Source organism: Stegodyphus dumicola, chromosome X1 (assembly GCF_044657685.1).
Source record: "Stegodyphus dumicola isolate Sdum_Otavi_A_Nest chromosome X1, ASM4465768v1".
Lineage (NCBI taxonomy): Eukaryota > Metazoa > Arthropoda > Arachnida > Araneae > Eresidae > Stegodyphus > Stegodyphus dumicola.
Genome location: NC_140780.1, coordinates 73498124 through 73517328, shown reverse-complemented (window position 1 = coordinate 73517328; position 19205 = coordinate 73498124). Strand labels below are relative to the sequence as shown.

Sequence of the window (19205 nt, the reverse complement as noted above, 5' to 3'; positions counted from 1 at the left end):
AAATAATGAAGTTAACCCTCTAAACGTTTTTAAATTATAACGTACCTGAGATCGTAGTGCAAGTCAGGAGACGCTTGTCAGCTGGGTGAACATTCCATTCAAATGGAGTACCTGAGAAAGGAAAAGAAATTAAATCAGTCACAAAAGTCTTAACTAAGGTTCATTCTAAATGATTAGACTTTACTTGCCAATCAAGATGGCTAATTAAATTCCTATTGTATACTCTAGTTAGAGAGATTCTTATATTATTATAAATGAGAAAATGCTAAATCCACTGTTTACTTCATATTAAATAAATAGCAGCACTGAAGAAGGAATAATCTTGCAGAGATTTTTCAGAATATAAGTACGAACAAAAGCAATACGACGAAACGGGAAAACTACTTTCAGTTTTCTTTTTAATGAAGTGTTTTAAGATTATAACATCTTCGTTTCTGCTGTCAGTTTATTTTATTACTTTCTTTCTTTTCCAGAAATGAGATTTTACAGGTGAGTTTTGAAAAGCAGCATTTTTAGCTGATATGCAGTTTTCAAATACCTCTAGATGTGCAAGATTTTTCTCTTCAAATTTCAGATTGAAGAGCAGTATTATTTCTATGCAATGACAAAGACCTGCTTTTAATATACTTATAAATATGCATGACCAGAAACCTATTAATAGAGGAGCATTTTGCCCCACCTAATAGATCAAAATCTGTTTCTTGATAAAGTTACAGAAAGCATTCATATATACACAACAGTCACCATTTTCTTCTTCTTTCATTCTTTTCCCCCCTTCTTTTTTTTTTTTTTTTTTTTTTGTTTTGTTTTCAATTATCAAAAGAAGCATTTCTGAATACTGGTTTAAAAAATTCACAGATAAAAACAGTCTAAGGCAGGATATAACATCCCTCCTTTCCTTTTAACTACAAACTGCAAATTATGAGAAAAGTGGTGAGGTAATTAAAATCATTTAATAGTTCAAACGCTCTCATATTAATTGCGGTTAAGAGAATAAAAATTCCTATACCTCGAGGTCTATTTCGACTTGGATCTGGAATTTAATTAATGATGAATATTCATAAATTACAATAAGAAAAATGTTTATTAACCTTAATTTTAATGATTATTTTCTTTTCTCTTCCGAATTCCGATAAAAGATAACACATGTTTTATTTACGATGAATTCATTTCAGAATACTACAATTCTAACCAAGTTGAAAAGCGATAAGTTATTTAAATTTCACACTAAAAGAGAAGTAAATGATAATCTATCATTAATTAGAAATATTTTTTTTAAAAACTGAAAAATTTTTGTATTCGCACTGCACAACAGAAGAATTTTTTATGACCTGAAAAATAATTAAATAAATGAGTAGGTAGACAAATAAATAAAAAGGAAAAAGAAAACGTGTTCATAAGAGTTTAGACGGCAAAAGACAATCGGCTTGAATGCAAAATAAAACAGGGTTCAATCCAAGTTCAAAAAATATTAAGGTAAAATCTATGAAATACTAAAATGTTATATAACAAGACTTTTTCACTTCTATACTGAAGACAAAAAACATAAATATTACTGACAGCAAACGAATAATGTATTAATAAAAATATAATTTCCCAAGGAGGTTGTTCTTTAATTCACACACAACCCTAATAGTATATTACTTCTTTCATACAAAAAATGACACCTGTACGCCGTTACAGAAAGATTTCCAAGTGAAGCATTTTCTACGAATGTACATAAAATTGATAACTTAATAAAGGTATTTGATGTTTAAAATCAACAATGAATTTTCAGGTTAATGGAAATAATTTCAACTGCATTTCTTTCCGAAATATATAGTTTTTAAAATTAGTCTTTGTACTATAAATATATTTTACAGTGCAAAACGCTATAATCAAACAACATTAATCTTATTCTAAATATCATGTTGAAAAGTACTGGAAGATGACTTATCACAGTAAGGCCCTAACGAGCATTTTAACATACCTCTGACAGATGACGCAACACTTGTTGCCTTTCGTTAGGTGTAGCAAAAACATAGAAATTGATGCGAGAAGTTATTTTGTTAAGTACTGTAATAACGGATATTTTGTTAAGTACTGTATTAACGGAGACACTATTTATATTACAACATAGTCCGTATAGTTCAAGTTAATATATTTCTGCCTATTTATTACGCGACAAAAGTTGGTAATACCCACATGCTAACACCATATAGTTCAGGACGTAATAATTTGTCTGCTAGATAACGGTTTATTTATACAGTACAGTAAATTATAGTCAATTTATTTAATACACAGAAGAGATCTACAGAAAGATAAAATTCCAACTACTGTTAATTACTTAATTTATTAAAAATAAATCTCATTCTGCCTTATATACAAACAAGAGAGAACTCCAGAAAAGTTATTCTGTATTTCTTGCATTAAGTAATGCGCAATAAAAAGTGTACGCTTTTCATTAATTTTATTCAGTTCAACAAATTCATTAATTTTATATGGCCAAAATAGAATGAATTTGCTTAAAAGAAAATATTTTTTTCCTTACTTAACTGCGTGCAGTAAAAATTGACTCAAACTATTTTTTTTCAAGTTCAGGTTTTAAATGTTTAATTTTAGAATGCTATAATTTAATTTTATTCATCTACATCTATTTTAATTACGTAGCGCATTTTCGTATTTCCAGCTTTTACCTTTTTCCAAAGCAGTTATTTTCCAAGTAAATTCTTGTTTTTTCCAAATAAATTGTAAATACTTGTATGATATTGTTATTTTATACCCTCGATTCCAAAAGTTAAACAACAAAAGGAAAACTGGTGATAGTTAAAAAATGATTGGACGAGACTTGGCGATAATATTTATTTGCACTTGCCCTTTGCAACTTGAAAACACAAGAAAAATATATGCAGATTATTTACATTTTGTGACATCAACAGGAGAACATAAAATTTCGTAAATTTGGATAAACAAATTAAATACGAAAAAAATTCTCCGTAGTGAATATGATCACTCCGAACAGCCTTAACAGCGATATCTCGTGTTGTTTATAATGCTGTCAATGAGCTGCTTGGGTAGCAGTGCCCATTGATCAGGCTAAGCAACTTTAAGTCCATCTAAAGTTTGAAAAAGGGGTTGGAGGCCAGCGATACGCCTCTTGAGAGCATCCCACGCATGTTTATTGGGATTAAGATCAAGACAGCGTACTCGCCTTTACATTTGGAGTACAGTTTCTTCTTCAAGAAATAGGTGCACGAAGCGAATAGAGTATGGGAGGGCATTACCTACTAGCAAAATGATCGCCGACTGCGGCAGCATACGGATGAACAATAGGTTAGGTTAGGTTATTTAATTACGGCAAAGCCTCGAGGGCTATCTGCCTAAGGGGAGGAATGCCTTCGTGGAGGACCTTTTTCCAAAGCTCGCATACACGTTACACATGGGGAAAACCACGAAAACACCCATGCAGCCAGTCCGTTCGCGGGATTCGAACCTCAGACCGAGCTACCAATGTTCAGAGACTTCACCGCTCAACCGCTGGTGGGCGGATGAACAATAGGATCCAGTGTCTGTAATTCCGAGCATTGGCAGTTCCATATGGCAGCACATGCAGGTCTGTACACCTGCCTGAAGACATTCCTCCTCATACAAGAACAATGTCTCTTGCACGGGTATCCCTTTCCAGTATGTTAATGGAAGATATCGAGTGCTCGCTTCTTTCATTATATAAATACATCAAGAATCCCTCTGTAAAACAAAGCGGGACTCATCGGTCAACAAAACAGACCGCCAATGATTTTCAGTCCAGTTTACATGATTACATGCCTAATCCAAACACTCACACCAGAGGTGGAAAGTAAGCATGATGCACAATGCTGTCGCCTTAAAGACCACATTTCTGCAGACTTCTGTGTACTGTCGTGGTTAACACTGTCCTTCCTATCGCAGAAATAATGCGGATATAGATGGAGTTACACTTCTATTGCGATGGACAGTAAGTCGCAAATACCGGTCATCTGCAGAAGAGGGAACTCTTGGCCTTCATTTTGGTATATGTTCGAAAGGATGAACCAGTAGTTAGAAAGAAATTGGTTTGCTGTCGGCTTACCGCGCAAGAGTCGACATTTAGCCATCGTGTAACATTAGACAGTCGTTGACCTGCTTCAATGGTATTCTTTGCTTAGACTTTCCTATTTGTGCATACATTTTACACTGTTAGGATAAAGCAGAAGTTTTGAAATCATATGCTAAAGAAACTAGGAGAAAAAAGACGCAAGGGAGAGAAATATGCGCATCAATACGATATATCACTCATGCTTTCTGCATGGGTTGCTGTATAGATGGCTACAGAAGCAATGAGTTTGGTCATTCCCGATGAATACTTAAGAAGCAATACCAGACCGTTTTGAAATATATACTATGTACATATATTAAAATTGAACAAAAGCATGAGTATGATTTACTAAACAACAGATATTAAGCGAAAAAGCCGCTTTAATAATTCATAATAAAATTAGAAATAAATTATACATATTAATATAAAATATTTAGGACATAATATATATATATATATATATATATTAGTATACAAGATAATTATTAGTAATATTTTCTAATATTTCCACTAAAGCTGCAAAGTAAGAAAATAATAATTTATTTTCTAATAGAATATTGAATATATTATCTCCTTTGAAAAAAAGTAGTAAGAATTCTACTGGAATTAATTTACTTTCAGTGCTTCGATATACATAAGTTTGTTCAGCCTCTCTCTATCATATCCCATAAAAATCAGCTTTCGTTTCCTTAATTTCGAACATTTCTAACATATGTATTTCAGTTTTAATAGATGTCCAGTAAAACAGTTTTTTAAGCATTTAATTTATATGCGATGGAATAAAGATTTATTCCTCTCACTTCAAAGAAATATTTCATTACAGTTTTTGAGTTATATCGGTCTACTTTCAATGTAGCAATATATCTTTTTCTGCGAACGTCTAATTATAATCATGCAAGATGATTTTTCTCTGGCAGTTTTCAAATTACACGAACACAGTTATTTTAGAAATGTTTACAAATCCGAAAACATACGCTCTACATTTCTATCGAATAACGATACATGTAAAAAAAAACTACCATTTGAGAACTTCATGCAAATGCACTGAAATAACTAAGGAATTTTCTTATACATTTTCAGATAAAAAAAATTACTTTTACCTTTTTTTTTTACTTTTATTTTTATTAATCGATTTGCAAGTTTCAATATCTGCCTTCAGATAAACTATTGAAACGGACTTGAATTGGATTTAAAAATCAATTGATTAGTGGAACTAATAGCCCTCCTTTGAATGAATTAAAACAACAGATTAAATGCAATAACAGTCTGACATCATTCACCGAGATCATATTCTAAAAACAGAAAATTGCTTTACACTTTAAACAATACAACTAAATCAAACTCCCATAAATCAATTCAAATAAATCAAGCATAAGGACCCGCAATAAAAATTTGGCGATAAAAGATTTTCTTTCGTCAATACACATCAAATCGCAAAGAATTCGAACAGCGTGAAGAATATTTAATAATAATTCTTCCTCCGCATGCATTTAAAGATGCCACCCTGAAAAGGAACAGATTGTCGAATCTCTCCAGAAGGGTATCAATACCGCCTGAAAAAGTTGCAGCGACAGAAAGAATGCAGTTCCAGCGCTGCAAAGATCCATTTTTTTTTTTCCATCCCCAGCTCTCATTTCAAAAAATAAACCCCTTGCTCAATGAAGCTTGGAAAGACAATCACAGACGCCAAATTAGCATTTAGTCAATTTGTATCCATTGAGCGAAACAAGAAGGATAGTCTGCGCTCAGCTGGACAAGGGAAAGATTAATAAGCCTCGGAATTTGCACGATTTGATTATCTCGGTTTGAAAAACTTTGGAGAACCGAAACAAAAATTATTTTCGCCGCTAGTGAAATGACTTAACAAATTTAATTAAAAAGGATCAAATGGACTAATAACTGAGTGGGAAAAAATTGCAAACGTTGAATTGTTAAGCGATACCGCAGGCATAAAATATAAAGAAATAGGAAATGGAATTCCGTGATTTCCTATCATCTCGAAAAAGAAGGATTCTAAGGTACAGGAAATAATAAACATTCATGCTAAGTAGCCCGAATTCAGGGATACGCTGAAATTAGCAATAAATAATCAAACAGCTCTTGCAAATGTAGTGCTTTTACAAAGGACCAATAGCTTATTATCCGGGATGCAGCGACACAGAATAAAAAAAGTATTCATTTTATTCGAGCTGTGTTCTGTCTTCAATAGGAATTTGCATCGCAGCCTATTTATTTGCAAAATTAAAAATAAGGAATGTTAGTTTTAAAAAAAATTGTTTTGCAAATAGCATATTATACAACTACGATTAAAAAAATAATGATGTATATGTGCATAAGAAAAAAATAAATAAAGAGGGAGAGAAATGGTTAAACTGATGGAGAACAAAGAGTATGTTTGGTATGCAGTGACAAAGTAACAGTTTTTAAGGGAAAATGATCGAAGAGCACTTTTTATCTCCATATTCTTCTAGCGAACAGAAAACCCATACACTTGCAATATATGATTAGAAAAACTTCTTTTTTATACAGGGTCTGTAACAATTTCATTCGAATTCAAAGGCTTTGCAAATCGAGATAAGAACCTTAACGGATGAAATCACGTTACACACTTCTACTCTGAGTAACGATGCAGAGTTAGCGCACGTGTCATAATTTTGATCGACGGCAATAAGTTATACACAATACATCATGATCTAAATTTTTAAAATGTATAGCTAAAGCTTGATTTATAACACATTTAAAGATTATACTACAGGTTATACATTACAGATTATACTATATATATTTATATATTATACTATATTTATTTATATATTATACTATATATATTTATATATTATACTATATTTATTTATATATTATACTATATATATATATTTATTATATATTAATAAATTATTATAATAATGATTGTTTTGGTGAGTGTGTGTGTGGTTGCGGAAAATGACGCCTATCGAATAGAATGATAAATTTGTAGGCTAGGTGAGATAGTTTTCTGCTTAGAATGAAAGACCCTCAGAAATACTTAAACTGAAATCCGCTTTATTTGAAAGGTCTTTGAAGCAGCTTATGAAGTAAAACAAAAGAAATGGGAAACATTTTTTGCTAGCTTCTGAGACATTTATATACCTTTATTTTGAATATTTACAACATTTATAGATATTTATAGCTCTAGACTTCCTGAAATCTTCTTATACAATTCTGGGATAAAGAACAATATGTTTCTACATCATTAGTAGCAAGATTTTTTGAAGTATTCATGAAACAAATATATATATATATATATATATATATATAAGAAGGTAAGACAAAAGTTCTGACATTTATTATTATAGCTTTTAGCACATTTAGATAAAATCTCAGCAAGCAATGTTGAGAGACATTCCAGTATCAGTTTCATTTGTCTTAGTCTTAGAAAATATTAGCGAAATATTAGAGCTGAAACAAAGCTTATTTAGCATTTTTTTAATTAAAACTTTACCCAAGGAATGTTGATGCAGCGATGTTGTGTTACTGATGCTAATGCAATATTATAACAATATTTATCATCAAGAATAAAATTTGAAATTTACAAAGGCTAAGATACTATGAGTTGTAGTAAAGAACTCTGCAGAACATCTGAAAAACAGCTGAAAGTAATTTTCAGCTGTTTTTCCAAAAACTTCAAAAACTTGATAATTACTCGGCTGACAGGTAAACACCTACATAACAGGCCTCTATATAAAAATTATGATCACAGTAGAAATTTTAGTACGTTAATATTGTGAGGTTTTTTCCCATTCAGCATGCAAATTCGTTAGATCTGTCAATTCTAAACTCAGATTTAAGTTTCCCAAAAACGTTTTGTTAATCCAACTACAAAAAATGCTTTATAATAAAAAGAAATTAACCTAAACATTTTTTAAACAAAACTGAATACAATGAAATGAAAAAAAGTATTGTAGAACAGGATGATATCAAACAGAGAAATACAAATTTTAGTTCTAAACTTCATACACCTTAATTTATACCATTATACTGAAAGTTCATTTCAGTGATAACAGCATTGAAATGTGCTAACGCAACTTCAATGAAATACAATAGAATTTCGTTTACACGATCTAAGTGAAGTCACTTTTACATAGCATTATTTTTCGGATAATCCAGGTTTGTCTCGCTATTAAAGAAAACTGGAAATGAGTCATTTTTGTAAACATAATTTTCGTAGTTAAAATTATTTTGAATACATTTTTCATAAATTGCATAGAAACCTTCAAATTTCTCTTTTAAACTTTTACTCTCATTTAAATCATTTAAATGAAATAATATACACCTTTAATTACAATATTAATAATAAATTTTTACAATTATTGCTTGTAAAACGCTAAGCCAGCATTCAACAGATAAAGCGATGAAGCTGTAGGGACGTGTGATGAAAACTAGCGATACTGTTTGTAGAAATGAGAACACCGGTTTGAAATAAGGCAAAGTTCAACCTTGACCTGACACTGGTTTTAATGAAAAACTGTTCCTAACAGGCAAGAATGGAAGAAATACGAAGAGGTTTTCTTTAATACAAATGCCGATCCTGGGTTGAATTTTACCTGACTTTAAAGAGTACTACGGTTGATATGCGTGAGTATTTTTTTTAATTCAAGTTAAAGATTATTACTTTTTTAAAAAAGTATAATAACCTATAAATAACGGTTTCAGAAGTTTCCATTTTTAGAAAATACAATCAATGATAGCCTACTGGCAAAACGTCTCATCGCATGGCAAAAATTCACTTAGAATGCCCTTTTAGACCCTTTTTTATAATTTTTTGGAGACTTCCATGAAGCCGGTTTCGCAAGAAAAAAATTTTTAAGTACCTAAATTTTATTTGACGTTAATCTACCAATGAACAAAAATAGTAAATGAAGGTCATCTATACAACACATAGTTTGCACAATACAATACACTGTAGTTACGACATTTCATTTCAATTTAACTAACACTTAAGATTTTTAGTTGATTCTTTCATTTATGCCTCATTTCTTCACACAGTCGCTCAGTCCAGAGTCGGTCCAGAGTCAGTCCAGAGTCCTCAGTCGCTCAGTCAAATTTTATGGCAAGCAGCGTACTTAAATTACGGAGAAAAATCGTAATCACTATGACTTGCAGGCTGTTGTTGCCACAATTATCTGGCACACAGCAAGAAACAGCTGATTAAATTAAACATGGACGTCTGCTATTCGACATGCTTTTCGTAGATTGTAGATTGATTTATTTTTGTAGACTGATTCATTTAAACCAGGGTTTCTTAAACTGTGGGTCGCGACCCCCACAATGGAAAGTTTCACTCACGCGAATGTCGGATTTGCGCAATACTTATGGGGTCCCACAAAATTTTTGTAAATATTATAGGGTCCTGGGGTCGCGAAAAAATCTCCGTGATAGAAAGGGGTCGCGAATGAAAAAAGTTTAAGAAACCCTGATTTAAACGAATGCTTTCTATCTGGACATCGACAGATGGACTTCTCCCGATTAAAACACAACTTAGCATACGGGGGAGAGATTTCGATTCGTCAGAATTTAGTAGAGTTTGGGATGTCCAATTAAGTGGATATAGCTCCGAATAGAATCACTGGTGTTGTAACAAGTTAATTTGTTGTATTTTCCAGCCAGTAGTTGTAATTCAAAGGGACTTTAATCTTTTGTTGTAGTATTTTAACTCATCAGCAGTGAGAAAATAAAGTTAATATTTTTCATTTTGGTGTTATCTGTTGTACACATAAACAGTTCAGCAAAAGATGATAACCTGTAACAGAGAAAAGGTAACAGCTGAGGGTGAGTGCTTGATAGAAGAACGTAGTTTGGTACGTTACGTAGTCACTCATTTTCTCCATGAAATATCCATTTATGTTATAAACAATAAATCTGTACATGTACAAATCATGAACAGAATCATGTACAAAATAAAAAAACAGTATTTACAAAAAATGGAGATGCTGGTTTTTCTGATTCAAAGATTTTTAGAAAAATTGTTTAACCGTTTCTTTTAAGACAGATTTTATTGTATATATTAAATTAAAGCATTTAAATGCATAAATTTTCTCATTCTAAATAAGATAAATTTATGTTTGCAATCATATAAAACGTTCGAAATATATATATATAATTAATTATCTTCACAATTAAACATTCCGAATTAGAACTATGTCATAATATCTTAAATTATCAGGATCAATGAAATAAAATAAGATGATGTTTTTCAGAGTTTAAGATCCTTTCGAAAGAGAAAGTAAGCAGAAAACTTTCTATAGGCTGCTCTTTATTTTTTTAGAGACATATTGTTATATATATATAATATTACTAGCGGAAAAGTGCATTTTAAAACCTGATACTTGTCTGAAAGTCGTAACAACTTCAATTCATTTCCAGTTTTTACAAAGCTCTTGAAATTTTGCTGCGTTATTTCAAATGTTATTTCATCTTTATTCTAGAAATAATGTCTCTTATCACTTTCTACAGGAATTACTATTTAACACAGACGACATTACAAGTTATTTGAGTGCACTGCCTTCTTAGAAGCATTTGTTGTAGTCTCGTCTAAATGATACACTATAATCACAAAAAACATCTTTTTGAAATCGGAGAACTCAAAAGGCACTTAATCAAATGCATTTGAGCAAACTGACAGAACTGAAAAAAAAAAAAAAAAAAAAAAAAAAAAAAAAAAAATTGGTGCTGTAAAAACTTTTAGTTCTCTCCCACAGAAAGGAGTAATACAAAATTCTATGCCCAGAAACTAAAATTTTTTCTTTCAATTCGGTACGGTGGCTGAAATTAGGGAAAAATGTGAGACGGAAGACGGATAAGTAAGAAAGAGCGCGGTAAGAATTTTAATCCCTGTAATAGAAAACAAAGGATCGGACTGCGGTCGATGGGTCATTCCGCAGAAGTGGTCAAGCGTCTGATAGATTGATTCATTTAAACGATTGCTTTCTATCTGGACATCGACAGATGGACTTTTCCCGATTAAAACACAACTATACTAGCATACGGGGGAGGGAGATTTCGATTCGTCAGAAGTTTCCTGCGCATCTAATGAGCTGGTATCTCATCGATAAATCGTTATGAAGCGTCACCTTTTTTTCTTAATATCAGTTTGAGTATAAAATTATCTGAGGCAAGGAATAAAGTTTTTGATCATAAAACATTATAAGGCTTTTTGCAATTCGTTTCATCGATATTAAAGAGGAATTTTTATCAATAATTAAAGGGGTTTTTACTACAGGTAAAATCTAATACTTTCTCTAATCCAGCAAAGTCGAATTTGTACTTCAGAAGGAAGAGGGAAAGCATAGGTGAAAAGTGCGTTTTGTATATCTTATGCTTATTTATTTGAATTTATTTTTTGAAAGACAGTGTAATGCCCATAACCCGAGAAGGAGAAGGAAAAGCCTAGCGAGCGGAATAATTAGTCCGACGGAGCAGGTGGCTCGTTGGACGGAAGTAGAAAGGACGAACAAGAAGACGAGGGGGGCGAAGAGGACTTGGCACCCTGGTTGTCGGACGGGACGGTCGGAGTTTTTTTTTTTGGCGGGGGAGAATCGCCATTTTCTTTCGTCATGGAGAGATTGTTTTTCTCATCCGGCGGAGACCATGCCGGACTTACCTATTCATGCTTGTACATATAATGTATAATAATCAAGAATTGTTTACTTATTAAAGTTTATTGTTAAACAAACAAAAAATGGGTGTCATCTATGCGTCGATCGACGGTGACATGTGTGAAGCAACTGAACCCTACGCTACGGTTTAACACAACGATGCTTATCTGTCTCGGCACGACTACCACAACCAACTACAATGGTGGCAGCTTTGCGATCAAATGCTTCATCGCAGGGGTGAGTACCGATTTTTTTTAGTTCTCTGTTCGATCGGATGCAGGGTATCTTATTTTTTTGTTTGGGTACGGCTAAAAGGTGCAAGATTGTAAAGCAAACTGTAGGAGAAATTTTATCTGAAGTTAAATTACTTTTCTTTAAGTTTAAAATTATTCTGCGTCAGGATACAAAAGTTTAGGGGTATCATAACACAGGTCAATTGAAATTCTGGTTTTGGAGCTCCGGAAATGGTGGAAGCTCGGTAGAATTTAAGTGTTATATATATATTTTATGTATGTAAACTTTTGTATGTGTTTTTGTCGTATGAATAATTTAGGGAACTGTGTATTTAGTGAAGAGTAATTTTCAGTGATATTTTTTCTTACTGCAAATACTATTTACGGTTTTATTACTGTTTCATATCAAATGTAAAGTTATTCTGAGGTAAAGTACTAAAATTTGTTAAAAGGATTGTTGTAACATTTAACTGACAGATGTCATTTTTTGTATCAACTCATAAAGTATGTAAAAACTCAGATAATTGATTAGAGTGCATATATGCTTGTATATTTAAATTTTAGTAGGTAAAATAATTTTTTTAGAATAACTGGTTGATTTTTGTATATCTCTTTTACAAAAATAAGTGGCTGTATTTATACTTTATGACTTATGTTATAGTAATTATCAGTGAAGTTTTTGATTTTATTGCTGTGCATATTGTTTTAATATTTCATTATGGCATATTTAATGAAAGGAAAGAAGGCCGATCTTGTACTTCTGGCCGATGAATTAGGGGAAGTTGTCTCGGATGATTTAAAAATGATCGAATTAAAAAATATCATTCTAGGAAGTAAAAATTACGAAGAGGATGTAGTTAAAGAGCTGTTAACTTCGATAATTTCCGAGAGGAAAGAGAAAGAAAATATAGAGCTAGCCGAGGGGAGATTACGCATAGAAAGCGAACGGATAGCATTAGAAAGATTAAGACTCGAAGCGGAAAACCGGAGTCTAAATTCGGAAGGTCCGGTGGATTCGACAATGAGTCCCAGAGTTAAAAGTTTGGATGAAATTGTGAAAACTATAAAATTGCTGACGGTGAGGGTTCCCGCAGGGTCAGAAGGCTGGAATTATTTTTTTAACAGTTTGGAAAAGGCCCTCGCGAGTGAGAAAGTAGCGGATAATTTAAAATCTAAGGTGTTAATGTGTTTGTTAGGAGACAAAGCTGCGCATCTTTTAACTTATTTAGAGGAAGAACAGTACGAGGATTACGAGGCTTTGAAAACCATAGTGCTTCGGGAATATGAACCTTCACCTAAGACTTGTTTGGAAAATTTTAAGCGGGCTAAAAGGAACCCGGAGGAAAATTTTACTCAGTTTGCTACAAGATTAAATTCTATGTGGAGTTATTACTGCAAATTGAGGGGAGCGACGGATCTGGAAACTGTCAATCAGTTAGTAGTTGTGGACAGATTAATGGAAACGCTCGATACGGAAACTGCTACTCATATTGGTATTAAGCAAGGTGAAAATTGGTGGAAACCAAAGGAGTTAGCGAGAGAATGCGATATGTTTTTTTCGGCAACCGGGAAATCTTACGCTAAGGGTTATAGGAAAGAGAATGATATTAAAGAGGGATTATCACCAGAGAGGATTAAAGTAAAGCCAAAAGAAAGCTATAAACTTGGTCCAGAGAAGCAGGCTTCAACAGTGTCAAATAGAGGCAAAATAAACTCTCCTCAGAAAAATTTCGCATGTTACAAATGCGGGTCAAGAGAACATTTTAAGCGTGATTGCCCTCAAAATAAAAATACGAAGGACAAATTTGCGAAAGTGAACAGAGCAAGTGCAGTAGATAGTGGAGAGGTTATCGAAACTCAAGAGAACAGAGTTATTGTTGCCAAAGCGGGACATTTTGGAAAGGAAATTTCTAGACAATCAATCGAAGAGGAGTTGTGCAAATTGGATAGAGTGCAGGTTAGTGTAAACGGTCGGATATGTAACGGATTAATCGATTCTGGCAGTGAGATAACAGTTGTAAAGAAAAGTATAATTCCAAATTTTAGATCTGGAAGCGGATCGGCAATTTATTTGAAGGGGATTTTTGGACCGCCGAGAAGGTGTGAGTTAGTAAAATTACCTTTAGCACTAATTAATGGAAAGGGTACAAATGTGCATCAGGAGATACTTTGCGCGGTGGCAAAATCTTTAGTTGAAGATGTTTTATTACCCCCACAGGTGTTATATATGTTACGGGGCGAAAACACTTGTAAAGATCGACAGTTCAACGGAGACGGAAGTAGCAGTGGTTGGTTCTACGAATCGAAGGATTCCTCGAACGTGGGAGAGGCAGAAACACCTCAGGGTAAGTTAGAAACGGACATTCAAAGCCACGTAGCTGCTATCCCAGATGTCGGAGCGCCCTTAGTGGAGAAAACAACTAATTTATCTCAGACAGCGGAGTTTCGTCAGCAACAAAAAGAATGCACTGACTTATCTAAGATGTGGGAAAGAGCGAAAACGGATAAAGGAAATTATTTTGTGAGGGACGGTTTTCTTTTTCATCGGGACAAGATTTTGGGACAGAGTGCAGAGCAATTAGTTGTTCCTAAATGCAGAAGGAATGAAATTCTAGAGCTCGCGCATGCATCAGTGTTTGGAGGACACATGGGAATTAAAAAAACATTAGAGAGGATTCGTTATTCCTTTTATTGGGAAAACGTGAAAAGAGATGTCCAGGAATTTTGCGAATCATGTGAAAGTTGTCAATTAACAAAGCCAGTGAAAGTGAAGGACAGAGCGCCAATTACTCCAGTAGCAAGACCAGGGTTACCTTTTCAGGTTGTCAATGTAGATTTAATCGGACCTATAGATCCTCCTAGTTCGAAGGGGCATAAATATATTTTGTGCTTGGTGGACCAGCATACTAGATGGGCCGAGGCAGTGCCATTAACCAGTCTGACGGCAAAGACTACCTGCGACGCGTTGCTGCAGATTTTCTCCAGGACCGGAATTCCTAATGTGATAGCGTCAGATAATGGTACCAATTTTAACGCAGACTTAACACGGGAATTTGAGAAAAGATTAGGATCCAGTCCGAAATTTTCGACACCCATGTACCCTCAGTCAAATGGTTTAGTCGAAAGGTTTAATCAGACTTTGAAACGTATGTTGCATCATATTATTAGAGAGGAAGGTCGAGCTTGGCATGTCCAAATACCTTACGCATTGTGGGCATACAGGGAAATACCTAACAGTACTACAGGGGTATCACCTTTCCAACTATTGTATGGTAGACCCCCACAAGGACCGTTATCTATTTTAAAATCTACATGGTTAGGGGAGCATGACGAATTAAAATTCGATCTGAAGCCAATTCATAAATATTTGCAAGATTTGAAGGAGCGGTTGAAACGTGCTGCTGAGCAAGCTGATCTTACGAGTGAAATCCAACAAGGTAGGATGGCGCAGTATTATAATTTGCGCTCTTCGAGTAAAACTTTTGAAATAGGAGATAGGGTTGTAGTCCTCATACCTGATTCAAGCAACAGGTTATATGCTCGTTGGCAGGGTCCTGCAGTGATAAAGGAAAGAAAAAACCCACACTCTTTTTTAGTAGAATTGGCTGACGGGAGCATTAAGCATGTACATCAAAATAAAATAAGGAAATTCATTGTGCGGTCAAATGCAATCAATGTAATGTTTGACGGGGAAGAGTTCGGGGAGGTAGACAATATTCCCTCTACTTTAGACCAGGATAGTAGTTTTGAAAGCAGGTTAAATAATCTAAGTACTACTAATCTTAACAACAAGCAGATTAATGATCTAAAACTACTGTTGAGAAAGTACAAGAACTTATTTTTGAGACATGTTCAACCTGCTAGAGTAGGACAACATAAGATTGATATTATGCCTGGAGCAGACAGAAAAAAACCTCATTGTTATGGCATTCCAATGGCATATCGCAAAGAGGTGGACAAACAAGTCAAGGAACTTCTAGAGCTGGGTCTCATTGAACCGTCGGAAGCGGACATAGCCCACCCGGTTGTGTGTGTGGTCAAGAAAGACGCGACAATCAGGATGTGCGTTGATTTCAGGGCATTGAATTCGATCACTAAAGTGCCGGCATTTCCTATGAAGGATATGCATGAATTAATATATGTGGCTGGGCATTCAAAATGGCTATCAAGTTTAGATATGCGCAGAGGATACTGGCAAATCGGAATGGAGGAATCAAGTAAACCACTGACAGCGTTTTCAACTCACAACGGGACGTTTCAGTGGAACGTCATGCCGTTTGGTTTGGCAGGAGCGTCAGGTACCTTTCAAAGAGAAATGAATAAGGTTCTTTTCCAGTACAGCGATTTCGCCCAAGCATATATAGACGATATTATAATTTTTTCAAACACGTTTGAAGAACACCTGAAGCATCTAGAAACGATCCTTAAGATACTGGAACAGTTAAAATTTTCTGTCAGGCTCAGTAAGTGTGATTTTGCAGCTAAGGAAATAGATTACCTAGGACATAAGATAGGAAACGGCAAACACGGCCCAGATCCTAGTAAGATTGCAGCAATTAAAGTGCTAGAAAGGCCCACGAATAAAAAGGGAGTCCGTTCGGTATTGGGTCTCATGGGATTTTATCGCTCATATATCCCGAACTATGCCGAGATAGCTGGACCTTTGACGGATTTGACTAAAAAGAATGCGCCGAATAATGTACGGTGGGGTCAAGTTGAAGACGCGGCTTTCCAGAAGTTGAAAGATATGCTGTGTCAGGTGACGTCTCTGACCACGCCTGACTTTAATTTTCCATTTCAGGTGCATTCTGATGCATCAGATGTGGCCGTCGGTTGTTGTCTAACTCAGAGAGATGCACAAGGGCATTTTAAACCAATAGCTTTTGCATCCCAAAAATTTTCTGGGGCTCAAAAGAATTGGGCAGCCATAGAAAAGGAGGCCTGGGCAGTGTTATTCGGGCTCAAGAAATTTGATAAGTGGATTTTCGGGGGGACGGTGGAAATCATTACGGACCATAATCCTTTGAAATATCTCACTGAAATTACACCTAGGAGTCCAAAATTAACACGTTGGGCTCTCTCTTTGCAAAGATGGAATTTAAAAATCACTTATCGTCCAGGAGTACAACATCGAGCCGCAGATGCATTGTCACGATTGGTGTGAAAAATAGTAATATTTTTTTTTTTTTTAAGAAAGGAACCACAGATATTCAGAAGTTCTTAATTCTTGTCCTTAAAATACTTTTCGAGATAACTTGTTTAAATGATGTTGGTAAACAAAAAAAAAATGTTTGTCTAATGTAGAATGTATTTATGCAGTTAGGTTTAGTGTAATATTTGTATTTGTTAAACGAATAAACATGGTAAGAAGACTTTTGTATCCTGATCAGATTTTGGTTTCTAAGTACCCCCTGCACTTGGTCGGTTAGGAGGCTGAAAAATTTCAGTATCCATGTCAGCCATCAGGAACTTTGACATTTTGTATGAAATCAAGTGTGTCAACTAATAAACCTCTGAATTCTGATTCTGACGAATTCGGAATTGCTTAGGATGAACGCTGGGTTTTGTATCTAATGAACTCTACATTATTTCTAATGAACGCTGAACGGTTCGGTTGAACCTGTTGTGAAAATTAGCCTTTAAGAGGCAAATCTTCATCTTGGTGGGGGCGTGTAATGCCCATAACCCGAGAAGGAGAAGGAAAAGCCTAGCGAGCGGAATAATTAGTCCGACGGAGCAGGTGGCTCGTTGGACGGAAGTAGAAAGGACGAACAAGAAGACGAGGGGGGCGAAGAGGACTTGGCACCCTGGTTGTCGGACGGGACGGTCGGAGTTTTTTTTTTTTTTGGCGGGGGAGAATCGCCATTTTCTTTCGTCATGGAGAGATTGTTTTTCTCATCCGGCGGAGACCATGCCGGACTTACCTATTCATGCTTGTACATATAATGTATAATAATCAAGAATTGTTTACTTATTAAAGTTTATTGTTAAACAAACAAAAAATGGGTGTCATCTATGCGTCGATCGACGGTGACATGTGTGAAGCAACTGAACCCTACGCTACGGTTTAACACAACGATGCTTATCTGTCTCGGCACGACTACCACAACCAACTACAGACAGGATGAAATTTTTAACAGCAAGATATCATTAAAAAATCGGTAGACACTAATTTTTGATTTAAACGCATGATAGCGTTATCTCATTCGCATGATAGCGAGCATTACTTAAAAAATAGAAAAATGCAATGAAGTTTTAATACATATAAACCAAATAAATACTAATTTTACGTTTCTGAGACTTTGGCATCTAAGGAAGCGAAAATAAAATTTTTAAAAGTCCGTTTTGCACAAAATAAAAGCTCGAAGCTTATAGTGGGTTATTTGGGGTACGGAAATGCGTACGAGGGTTATCTACCTAAGGGGAAGGGATGCCTCTGGAAAGAGAGTTTTAAGGAAAATCTGCTTTTGTATTCACGTTACATATATGGAATACACGAAAATTCAAGTCCAGCCAACCCTTTCACCAGTATCTGAACCTCAGTCGAGCAGCTGTGGACCAAAATTAGAAGCTTATAAAAGACGGTAAGACAGTAGTTATTGTAAGAAGAATTAAAATTGTATCACACCTAAAATGTAGACTGAAGACTGACATCAATATTTCCATAAACTACTATAATTTAAACTAGTATATAAGGTATTAAAAAAAGAGGCTACAAATTTTATTCCCTTAAATACTGTTCTTAGAGAGGCATTTCTAAAAATGTTACAAAGGTCAAATGCAGAATTTTATGAAAGCAGCATCAACATTAGTAACAGGAAGAATTCAAAAATTCTGAATATCACACGGTCCCCCTTCGGACAAAAAGTCCAATGAGCAAAGTATTCATTACGGCTTTAAATGGAAAACATTCTGTACTTTCATGTGTAAAATTCAAGGAATATTAGTAATAAATATTTTCCCGTGGCCAGTTACTAATTTACTAACTAAAGCCCAGTGCAGAAGAACTTGTGTTACAACTTTTGTAATTGCTCGATAAATTTTGCGCAAACATTGGGGAAATTTTGCAATATGTAACTACAGTGGAAAATATGCATTGGGATAGGGGGTGGGGAATCATTTTATCTAAATTAAGACATTTCTTTTAAAATCTAGATCGGTTATGACTACAGAATGGGATTTTTGAGAATTTTAATGGCTGGTTCAAAATTCTTACGAACAGTAGATAGTAAATTAAAGTAAATG

At 34.4% G+C, this 19205-nt stretch overlaps 1 protein-coding gene across 2 annotated transcripts in view; it reads right to left on the bottom strand.

The window, feature by feature from the left end:
• LOC118183190 (uncharacterized) overlaps positions 1–19205 on the bottom strand; it is an 841429-nt gene that overhangs the window by 692960 nt on the left and 129264 nt on the right. For both annotated transcript variants that reach the window (XM_085808383.1, XM_085808384.1), the window contains one exon: positions 46–111. The gene's annotated coding sequence lies outside the window, so the exon portion shown is untranslated. The remainder of the gene's footprint in view (positions 1–45; positions 112–19205) is intronic.